At 34.3% G+C, this 12,531-nt stretch overlaps 1 long non-coding RNA gene across 2 annotated transcripts; it reads right to left on the reverse strand.

The window, feature by feature from the left end:
* Positions 1-620: 620 nt before the first annotated feature.
* On the reverse strand, positions 621-8,323 carry LOC148028871 (uncharacterized). 2 transcript variants are annotated; one of them, XR_015692336.1, is made up of 4 exons: positions 8,110-8,323; positions 7,219-7,274; positions 6,717-6,814; positions 621-732 (listed from the first exon to the last, which is right to left on the reverse strand). It is a non-coding gene; the product is annotated as an uncharacterized LOC148028871 (long non-coding RNA). The 2 variants fall into 2 exon arrangements; XR_015692337.1 differs by lacking the exon at positions 621-732 and adding an exon at positions 739-2,705.
* Between the last annotated feature and the right edge of the window lie 4,208 nt (positions 8,324-12,531).

Below are 12,531 nucleotides of genomic sequence, written 5' to 3' on the forward strand. Positions count from 1 at the left end.
AGAAGCTCCGCGAATGAACTAAAAAGGAATATTAAGAAGACTAATGAAAATATATTGGGCACCAAAAGCTCCTGATTTTCAAAAAAGTCATTATTAACTTCATAACATCTTTATCATGTCCTTTGTCAGATTTTATAAGTAAATATGGACTCTGGGACTACCAAAACATGTCAGACTTTAGAGATTTTGGCTAAAAATGAGGAGAGAATCACAAAGTGGACTCTACTATCTCCAAAAAGGAGGAGACAAAAATACCATATTCTTGCACGTGTGGTAAACTCTCTTTGGCCCTTTCCTTAATCTCATGATTAACAAAAGTTCCTTTGTTGAAGTGTTTTGGGCCCTAATGCTAGGAAAAAGAGAGATAGTATGGAGAAAGAGGGAAGAAAAAGAGAATTGTTGTAGATCGAGGCTCTTATTAGGCAGTTCAAGTTACCATGATAGTAAAAATTAGAAGACACTCAAGCAAAATGGTAGAGAGAGAAATGAAACCATAGTCCATTACAAAGTAAATATAATGAAATTAATTTATACAAAAATTAGAAGACACTCAAGTAAAATGGTAGAGAGAGAAATGAAACCATAGTCCATTTTCTTCCTTAATGAAACCATAGTCTCTTAAGTAAATATAATGAAATTAATTTATGCATTAGTTAAATCTAGAGCTCCCCTTCTTTTCTCTTGCCAACATCCATGAATTGGCATCAACTCTTAGATGCTTCTCAACGTAATCTGCATAAACTACATCCATAAAACAAAAAAAAATTACTAATAGCATTGCAATATTCAAAGTTTTACAAAAAATGTATACACATTTGAACATATGATATTTTATCATTTTCAACTGTGTTTTATATTTAAGGTTGACATCCCAAACTAAGAGCTTTCTTTCTTTGAGATCAACCCATTTATCAGTTAACTCATTCTCAAATTGTTTATTGGGCTCCCTCTATATTGACCCCCAATCCTCCATATGTTAAGGTGTAACGGCCACTACCTCACTAAAGGACGTCTTGACAAAATCAAGGAATTTTTCCATCGTCTCCATATAGGAGACATTATCAAAAGAAGGAATCAATCAGGACTTAGAGGAAAAATCTAGCCTTATAACTTCATATGGAACAAGATGACATAATGGAAGGGGTGGAGGTTCTATTTTTTGAGCTAAAAAAATAAAAAAGTTGACATAATCCCAACTTGAACCTACTCTCCAAGGTGAAGCACATGATTCTCCTTGGCGCTAAGTTTTTCTATCTTGTCAATGTCTTCCTGAACATCCTCCTCTTCTTAGACAACAAGTTGTAAATCAAGTGACTTAATGTCTTGGGTCAAGGCAACCTTAGAGGTGGAATTTCTTTCATTGGATGCCAAAATCAAAAAGTTGTTGCTATCCTCCTCCACAATGTCCTCAATGGTCTCACCATTGACCAATATGCATCTTTTATTACTACTACAACCACACCATCTCCAAACTTCATTACATTGAGGAGCTATTGAATCATGCACTTGATTGGATGAGAGATTGTTTGCAATAGGAGTTAGCTACTAAAAATAATCCATATTTATGTATTCCTATTTCTCTACCTATTTAGTTCATATCAAATGAATTGTTAAGGACTCAAAATTTAGTATGTTGTAGAAGTTCACAAGACTTCATTTTAAAAAAATTGGCTATAAAGTTGCAACTAGAAACTACCCCTTCATTGTATAAAGTAATCTCTACATTTGAAGGGTGAATTAATGGCATTGATAATGCCCTAGTCTAGCCTAATCCATTATCTTTTGGATTATTTGTGTTGCTAGTGTAAAGGATGAATATAAGTCATATCACATGTGCATGGAGTATAGTGCATTGAATAAAGTAAGTGGCACAAAGAGATATCTAATTCTATGGGTAGATGATTTGTTGTGGACAAACTTAAAGGAGTATAAATTACATAAGATTGACCTTATTGCATGGTTGACAACAAATTGATCCATTTTTAATTAACAAAAAAAGGGGGGCCTCTTCTTCTCAAGCACTAAAGCTTTTCTAAAGATTTGGATTAAGGCTTATTCCTAAAGTTTTAAATAGAAGTCCTTGTTGAGTGAATTCATTGTTGCAACAATGGGTTCTACCTCACTGATTTTGAGCCTCTTATATTGCTGACACATCAAGTCCCTAATTTTCCAAAATGAAAACTATAAATGCCCAAAACCATTGAAGTCAAAGAATTTAACAATGAATCTATGTTTCTAAAAGTTACTCTTCCATAACAAGTGGGGTTGTGTCAATACAATCTCCTTGAAATTCCAAGGACTCTCTCAAAGCATGACTACCAAAACCAAGCATCCCAAACCTAAGATGACCACATTGCTACCATTTTCCATTGTGTCTCTAATGTCCATAACGGCCCAAAAGGGTCCAAGAGATCAATCAATTGCTAGCATAGTTTGCTAAATTTGATGGAAATAAATATTGAAATTTTGTTTTATCATGGTTGAGACATTTTTATGATTGAGTATTTCTCTGAAAAAACTTTATCGTAGTAGGACAACATGAAGTGCACAACCACTTATATGGCTCACAAGGCTTCAGTATGATAGAACATCCTTCAACATACTTTCAACTTTCCTGACTCTCAAGTAAAGGTAAAATAATCTTTCATATCCCCCACAATTTCACCTTTGTGTAAGACACAATTGGGAAAATCTTGCATGACCATCTACATCAAAAGATTCTAGAAATTTTTACTTTGTTTGATAATGTTAGAAGTTTTCAAGGACTCATTCCAAAGAAAGTACACCCTTTAGCCACATTCCATTTATGAACCCATATCTTTTGCTCCCACTACTAAAAGGAGTATCAAATTGTTACATAGCTTATCCATAACAATCAAGGGAAGCAGAACTAGACTATAAGAAAGAAGTGAAACCTTATAACCCCTTCTTATTTATTCCACATTGGCATACTTTAACTTCACAAGCAACAAAAATAGACCTTGTCTCACTTGCTATCAATGCCATAAGCTTGTTATCAATACAAACATTAAATCTCAAACCTCAAACATTAATATGCAATAAAAGGGACCTTGTATCACTTGATATCAATGTCATAAGCTTGTTATCGTCTCAAGTGGCCAACCATCAAGGCCACCATTTCTAAATTTCATTAAATTGAGGAGCTATTGAATTATGCACCTAATTGGATGATAGATTCTTTGCAAAAAGAGGAAGCATAGACACCATTACTTTTGATTCTCAAGACAAATTATAACTTTAATAGGTGATGTTGAGCTTAAAATGTTTTCTCTAATGGCTCACATGCAAGCCAAAAGAGCACTTGGAAAATAAATAATGTATATATGATTTATGTTTGCAAAGTAAAAGCATCCACTCTTACGCATGCACAAAAATGCTTTCTAGTTGCATACAAATAGGACTTTGCAAAAGATTATCATTTGCACTTGCCATTAAACTAATCCTCTCTTGATCATGCACAAAAATGCATACAAATAGTACTTTGTGGAAGACTATCATCCACACTTGCCACCATCCTATGGAGACCTTGATCATGAGATAAATCTCTTGCATCATATTACTCATTGTCACAAAGTTCCCTATATAGATAGTCCATTGTATCAAAAATGAATTCAATACAACATTAATAGATTTCTTGATAAAGGCTTAATCTATATTAGTTTATTATCCTTTATATTACATGTGCTTTTAGTGGAAGGGCCCTTCTCTTATCAACTATTAAGGCTAAAGCTTTGGATTAAGTCTTACTCCTAAAGCTTTAAACAAGTGTACAAATATTCTTGTGCTATGAGAACTATAGTAGCAAGTTCTATTTCATTGATTTCAAGCCTCTTAGAGTTTTGATACATAAAATTCTTGAATTTCCAAAAAGATATAAATTTCCAAAACCATCAAAGTCAAAGCATTATAACAATGAATCTCTACTTTTAGAAATTTCTCTCAATAACAAGTGGAAACACATCAATATAATTTCGCTAAGATTCCAAGGACTCATCAAGAACATGATTGCCAAACCAAGCATCCCAAATCAAACGTGATCACATCACTAATATCCTCCATGATGTCTTTCATGGCCAACAAGCCAAGAAGGAATAAAAGATCAATCAAAAGTGATTTGCATTTACTAAATTTGAAGGAAAGAAAGATTTCTATTTGTTGAACCATTTTGATGACTATTCTTTGAAGAGTCTCTCACCTAACAAGACCAAATCAAGTGTACTACTAATTACATGAGTCTCTCACCTAGCAAAACCAAATCGAGCGTACTACTAATTACATGGGTGATAAGGCTTCATTATGGTGGAATAGTCCTTCATTGTAGTTCCAAATGCCCTTCTACTTGGGACAACCCTTATGCATCAATAAAAGAATCCTTTTTACCCACACAATTCCACTTTCATGCAAGATGCAATTGGGTAAACATTTCATGACAAAAATATGATATAGTCTCCACCTACGATAAAAGGTTTTGGCAATGTTTACTTCTCTTGATAATATTAGAATCTCCAAACACTCATTGCAAAGAAAGTAGAAATATGAAGTATAACTAAATATTCGACCGAGCCAAACTAGAAGTAATAACCATAAATTTAATATATATTTTTTATTTCATTCCACATTGGCGCATTTCCAGCTTCAAGAGAACCTACTATAATATCTTAGGAAGAAGCTAAATCCAAGTCCAATGACACTAAAGTTAAACCTCAAAATACCAACATCAATGTTTAACACAAGAGACATTGTATCACTTAACCATTAAGATCACCATCTCCAAACTTCATTGCATTAAGGAGATATGGAATTGTGCACTTAATACATCATGATTGTTGAGCCAGTTTAATGATTCTTTCTTTGAAGACTATTTCACCTTACTAGTAGGACAAAATCAAGTCTACAACTAATTACAAGAGTGACAAGGCTTAGAAATCTCCAAAGACTCATTGCAACAAAAGCATGAAGATGGTTACTATAACTGGGCATCCAAGCAAAGCTCAATATCTTTTAGCCACCTTCTCTTTATGAAGCCATATCTTTTCCTCACAATGCTAAAAAGGAGTTTCAAACCACTACATAGCTCATTTGTAAAAATCAAGGAATGGGATAAAACTAAGTTGAATCCAAGTCCATTCTAGCTAAAGATGAACCTCAAAATACCAACATTTAGGTGCAATGCAAGAGAGCTTATATCACTTGCTACCTATGTTGCTATTTGTGTGGGAAGCTTGGTCATATATTAAGCTAAGTATTATGCTAAGTTACCAAACACTAAGGTCACTATCTCCAAACTTCATTACTGTAAGGAGCTATTGCATTATGCACCCAATTGGATGAGAGATTCTTTGCAACAAGAGAATGATTTTGAAGACTAGCTATCATTAGATACTCTTATTCCTCCACATGATTTAATTTGTAAGAAAGTAATTAGTAAAGACCTAAAATGTAGTATCTTACATAAGTTCAGTGACTTTATTTTAAAAAAACATGTTAGATATCTTTAGAAATTATGAAAGTTTCAATGCATTTTCTAGTGATGCAATGAAACCTTTGGTACACAAGGGAATTTGGAAGAAGAGAGGGTCAAGGGAAACTTGAAGGGACATGATCTTGGCATGGCAAATGCAAGACCATCTACATGTGATATGAAAGTTTGATCTACACAAGGGAAGGTCAATGAGCATGGGTAAATTTCCATTGTATATTGTTGATCTTGCACCAATAACATCAACTCCTCCAAAAAATTGTTCAACTCTTAATCACATATAGCGGTTTCATGCTCCTTGATCAACGAATCTAAAATCAATTGCCTCACCACAATCATCTAAATCTTCCTAGGTCCATCGTGATGATTCACCAAGAGCAAGAACTTCAAGAGACTTCTTTCTCTATCATAGCCATTGAAGTGCATGGTTGTACATTGTGGATGTGAGTTCCCACATGCAACATCAAGCAGTCCCTATACAATAGCCATTGAAGTGCATATGGTTGTACATTTTTTATGTGAGTACCCAACATCAACATCAAGCACTCCATACACAATCTTGAATGCATACAGTCCATTATAAAAACTAATTGATCTATATACGACACTTGCCCATAGTTACACACACCAACATGCATGTGTATACACATATGAAGAGATGTAACTCATGGAATAATGCTCCATTAAAAGTAACATGTTATCTCAGATGTTAGAGAAATGATGTTGGCTAGGATTCAAATTTTCCTTTAAACCGAGAAATGACTCAAGCGTCATGCAGTTTACTTCAAGAGTAGGCCATCATGCTTTTAATGCCTGGTTCTTAAAGCATATAGATTTTTCCCCCATGAACTTGCAATGCTTACATAAAGAGTTAAACCTTCATAAGGCAAGAAACTAATGCTTTAACATGTAGTTAAAGAAAAGTTCATTGGTAATTTCAAAGACAAAAAAAAAAACAGTGTCCCTCAAAGTTTAAAACTTTCTTTTAAATCTTAAAGAAGAATGAATTTGATTTGGCATATAAAGAATTGCACATTCCATGGTGATATGCTTTTTATTAAATTAAGTTCCAAACCATGAACATCCATAACAACTTAAGAGGTTTGGTAATAAGGAGTTTGTGTATAGTATTCATATTTGGTTTCCTTATTAGAGTATGTAGGTAGCTAACTACTACACTTCTTGAATTTGATAGCATCATGAGTTGAGGTGCTACTAGTTTCTCCTCTTTGAGCCTTTTGCTGGAGGATTTGCATGTGGACCATAGTCAATCAAGAACCTCTCACTTGTCTTTTCTACAATAGCTTCACCACCCTACATAACACCAATATAACATACACATCAACAAAACAAAGGCAAGTTTTGGATTGTTAACAAAATAGACATCACTATTTTAGAGATTTCAAATAATTTCTCTAGTCCCTTATAAAGACATGAATTATTTTTCATTGACATTTGAAGGAGATGCATATTAAATCCTTTACATGCTAAGAGAAATTATTGAGGATATACACATGCATTGATATGGTATACAAATATCCTTGATGGTTGCCTACTTTGGACATGCATGTGCTTAAAGAGGCTTAAGAGTCTCGTATTATTTTGCATGTTGATAACCTCTCGAAAATATGTGAACATTCAAGATTCTTTCACCTTACTAGGTTTCCCATGTCATGTATAAAATAACACATGCACTTCACTTTTATTACATGATATACCTGATATTCTACAAGGTCATGTGCATGCCCATTCATCAATTCATGTCCTTCAAAAGCTGTAGAAAGTGGAAAGGAGAGGCAATAAGAGAAAGCATTGGTAGGATAAGGAATGTGAAATACTAATAAGGCAAGATGTAAGAGTAGACTTTAAAATGTGAATAAGACCATAATAGAATATAAGAACAAGTAAGGCCTTGCTACATTTAGGCTTCCCACGAAATGTTCAAGGATTAGAAAAGCATGATAAACTTATCTAATTCCAGCGTAGGTCTACATGTAGGAAAACCACAAAAGAAGATGACAATAATATGGAAGAAAGTAAGAAGGTGAAATATATTCCAATGAGGGGCACCAATTGTATTTACAACCCAAGTTTCACCTTAAGGTCTATATAGAGGAAATTAGCATGGTAAAGACATTTTGGGGGGTATTTATCTACAAGTTTGAGTAAAGTGCATGCTTTTATGGATGATAGACTATGATAATACGACAGTACACAAGAAAACAAGGGGAGTTGATCCTTACTTTAAACTCCTAGAGGTAATGCTATATTTGTGTTATGTAAAGAGAAGGTTGTATGTCAAGAGTAAGGGAATGGGGTGGAGAAGAAAAGATTGTATGTCAATCCTAGAGTAAGGATCAGGATGGGGGCAGATATGCCAGGACTTTGTAAGCATGGATGTAGTTATGTAGGGAGGGTTGTAGTCTATGAATCTCATAAAACTAAAACCATAAACTCCCATGATCCAATATGACTATGGATGAGGGTGGTGGTCGCGTGGAAATAGTAGAGGTTAGTAAGGTAATATTGCAAAGCGAATAGTCTCATAATGAAGTTATAATAAGCGCTAATGAGCATGATAAGCGAGATTAGTGATGGGAGAGTGGAACCTGAGAGGAGGCTTGTGGCTTCGATATTGCAGGCGATCAGGAGAAGTGCAGCAATGAAGGCGAAGAGCCGGGATGGCGCTCTTGCCGTAACAGCAGCCATATGAATATGAGAGAGAGAGAGAGAGAGAGCGAGGGGGGTTCATGTCTGCCCCCATGGCACCTTTATACTAAGTTGGATCTCATGTGTGTTGAGAATCGCTACCACCATCAATAGCATTTGCAAGCTGTTCATCCCTACTTCTTAAATCCTTTTCGCTTGTAATCCAATCTTTTCACCACCAATCAAGGCATGCAATCCCATACAATACTACTTCAAAGTAATATCAAGATAACAAGGGGAATTAATTGAAAACCACAAGTGCTACACATAATTATAACCCCCTCAATCACATTTACCATGACAAAAGGTGACATTGACTTGTTTCCACCTATTCATTTATTTGTCATTGCTATGCATTGTCTTACTTCTTATTTTCGTCGTCCTCTCTTCTTTTAATACAAGAGTCTTACGCATACAATAAAATCTATATCCTAAAAACAGGATTTCATGTCCCTATTCTCTGAGTGTTTGTGTTTTTCTCCTTTTCTTACTCTCATATAAACATATTTTGGCCTTCAGCGCCGCTCAATTGATTATGTGTGGTACAGCCTCCAAATAGTGAGACAAAGATACTTAAAGTTATTTTGGGTGGGCTCTTTTATGAAGAATTGTGCACTCAACTTGACACTTACATTCAAGATTGGATCAATGGTCAATTTGATCTTTCACCCCTTTTCCATTATAAAACAATTGTTTCCCTCACAAAAAGTAGTCAATTAAGATACACTTTATGCTTATTATATAAGCCAATGGGCAAGATAGTCGAGCACTAAAGATGTTTGACTAAGTAAGTGGTTGTTGGAAGTCTACAATAGTGCATCGATGTGCTTTCTATATTTCACATAGAACATTATGGGAAGTGGAGAGAAAAATACACACTTATTATATTCGATGAAAAAGGTTGGATGAATACATCACTCTAGTGAAATGTGCCTTTACTTAGTCTAGCAATTCAATACAATTAATTTTTGCATATTTCTTTACCCAACACCTACTATTGATAGGAGCCTTCACTCTAGTTTCTACTTGAAAAAGTAAATCTCAAATGATCATGGACTAGAGAGCTTTGTTAGTATGTAGCATCAAATTCTAAATGTAAATTGTACAAGTTGTTAGAGATCAGCCTCAACAAGAAAGACAATGGGGACATTAGCACTCCATTTTCTTTCTTCTACTAAGGGGCTAGATACTACATTGCATGTCATAAACTATTATTAGCTCATCATGGATTCCACTTATTTAATATTCACTAGTAGTTCAAATTTACTAAGCTATGCAATTTTAAGGTGGCATTGGATCACAAAGATAGAGAAGACAATATGTCACATTTGTTTATCATTATGGGTGCAATGTTGAACACAAAATTTAACCATTCAAAATTTCTAGGACACAAGAAGGGCTTATGGAGGGCCTTACATGCTTGCCACTTGATGCACTTGGTCCCTATTATAATTATATTTCAAATAATAGTCAATTTAATCAAGCTATATTGCTTTAGAGATGTGATGATGGTAAAGGACATTGTCTAAGAAGCTTAACATAAACTCTATGTAGTAAAGTCCTTATTAGCTTCTAAGACAAATTTTAGAATTTTTTAGAACTCTCTAAGATTGTATGATGAGTTAGAACATGAGATTACAACATTATAAGATAGTATGACTAGTTAGAACATGAGATCTTCAATGTAGAAACTAAGGTTTCTTGTTTATGGAAAATTTGTGGTATGAACGATTAGTTTCTCCATAGGCTTTCGGACAAACTAAGTTACTCAGTTTTCTCTCATTCAAAAAACAACATCCCCTTTCATTTTCTAGGCTTATTAAAGGCCAATAAAATTCATTTTTTCTCCTCATGTCTTGCAATATTATTCAAGGAAATGCCTTTTTTTAAAATCCAACTTTAGATTCCTACCTCCCATGGTTGAGATTTGGCATTTCACATCTTTAAGCTTTTCTTCTAGTGAAAATTTTGCATTAGACTTTGCATCCTACTTGAAAATCATGAAAATTAAGTTCAAGCTTAGATAAAGTGTTAAAGAAGATTTTCAAAATAAGGATACATTCTCCTTTCACACATCTAGCCTATCCATTTTCTTTTGTGCTTTAGTTAAGCTTTAAAACATGTTATTGCCTTTATTGTTGCCCATTATTCCGAGGAGTCTATCTGAAATGTAGCTTAATGAAAATTAAAAATATGGCCCAATATGCATAAGCCACATGTGTGAAGGCATCTATTCATTTTTCATCTAATGTAGCATATGAGCCCTTACAATGCCAAGTTACCGAGATAGTCAAAAGAGCACCAACTACATGAGCATATCACATGAACATTAGCATTCAATATAGCTTGTGTCACTTAATAGAACATGCTAGATTCAAATGCAAAGAATGATCATACAATTTGGTATAGATATTCATCCAAAACACTTGTTTAAGTAGTCACTACAAGGGATTAGGCTCAAAGATGGCCTCATTGACACATTTTTTACCTTGCAAAAAAAGCTTATGGGCATGTTTAACTAATTGCTTAAGAGTGCACTAGGAGACAACCTGCATCCAAATGTGCATGTATAATAATGATAATAAGTGCATAATTTACACATTTAGAACCGCATTGTCTACAATTTTCATGGTAATTTTTATGTGTATTTAAACATGATTTGTCTATAGTTTTCATGCATATTTTAATGTTGCATTTAGTAGATTTTGAAAAAAAAAAACAAGGAGCTACTAGTTCTAGTACTATTGTAGAGTTCTAGAACCTACAATAGTCTTGGAATCAGAAACTCCTTGGTCCCCCTTTCACCACTTCTCCGAATTATAAAGTAAGCATTATGTATACAAATTGAAGCAATTGAAAATAAAGTACAAGTAAGAAAGAGAACATGTATACTCCAAGCACATAACAAGAATTGAGAATATTTAATGGTGGATCTTGTTGCAAAATAATCATAAAATACAAGGGTAAATAAAATATTTGGAAGCCAAAACTTTGCCTTCAATCACAAAACAAAATGGCTTAAATCTTCCAAAGAATTTTTTTTGTTACATTACAAGTACACCAAGTACATGAAATGTGATCGCCAAGTTTTTGGCATGCATTATACTCTTATAGAACTACTATCTAAGATGTTATGTTTAATACATGAGCAAGCCCTCCTCTTGTCCACTCTAATTGGCTTCATGATCCTCCTTTGAAGCATTTGACATATTTAATCCTCATTCTTTTTCTCCTTCTTGATTCTCTTTCATTAGCTTCATGATCCTCCTCTAAAGCATTTGACATATTTAATCCTCATTCTTTTTCTCCTTCTTGATTCTCTTGTGCCTCTAGCAAAGAGCAAAAGTAAATTATTAGAGAATGATTGTAATGTCCTAAATTACAATGATGTAATAGAATGAAAACAAATTATTAATATTTCTTGTTATATGGGAGTTCCCATGGCATGAGAATATTGATGCTCATTGATTGCTTCCTCTCTAAAGAGGTGATCCCATGTATCTCGCCTATCATGCTGTCGATGATATGATGTCTCTGACTTCATCCATATTTTCTATCTAGAAACCAATAGAGACATATGTTAGAATAAATAACTCTTTTTAGAGACATAGAAGCTTAATGAATGGGATTGTTTATACTCACAAAATCTACCTCCCATCAAGCTCATCCTCTTGATCCAAAATGTGGACCTGTACTATTCCATTGGATGCAATGTCCCTCTTTATGTTGTTAATTAGTAACCGCTTCCATTGCCTATTTCTTTGCTTCCTCTCCCCTATGAGTAGTAGAAGGTTTCCCCATTGGAGGAATCCCTTGCTCCATCCTATGCATGTTTGATATATGCATGTTGCATCACCAACGACCTTTTATTACCTATAATAATTGGTGTTAAGAAACATGAATCTTGAGCAAGGTTAGCTATGGTGGTTGGAAGTAAAAGGCAAGAAGTATATTGATATGGACTAGACACATTGACTATTACTCAAGTGAATTAGGCTCCAATATTAATTGACTTGGACTCATAAACACAACTTGAGTAGGCATGACAAGAACTAAAAGTATAAAGTACAGTGGCATTTCAATCAAATGATTGTCACCAAGCACATTGATTTATAGTTCTAGGATGGTACCACTTTTCCTCATTGTACCTATGGGATACAAGTAGTTCTGCTAGGTTGTTGCATGTTCCTTTCCTTATTGCTCCATACAAAGAGGCTATCATAGCAGTGTGATTGCATATTTCTCAACACCCCTCGTCAATCCACAACTATGATGAAAAGCATTGAGTATACACAGGCTGTTATGAGTAGAACCTTGCTAAG

Source organism: Lygodium microphyllum, chromosome 11 (assembly GCF_053477565.2).
Source record: "Lygodium microphyllum isolate KBCC chromosome 11, Lygodium_microphyllum_v1.1.10, whole genome shotgun sequence".
Classification (NCBI taxonomy): Eukaryota; Viridiplantae; Streptophyta; class Polypodiopsida; order Schizaeales; family Lygodiaceae; genus Lygodium; species Lygodium microphyllum.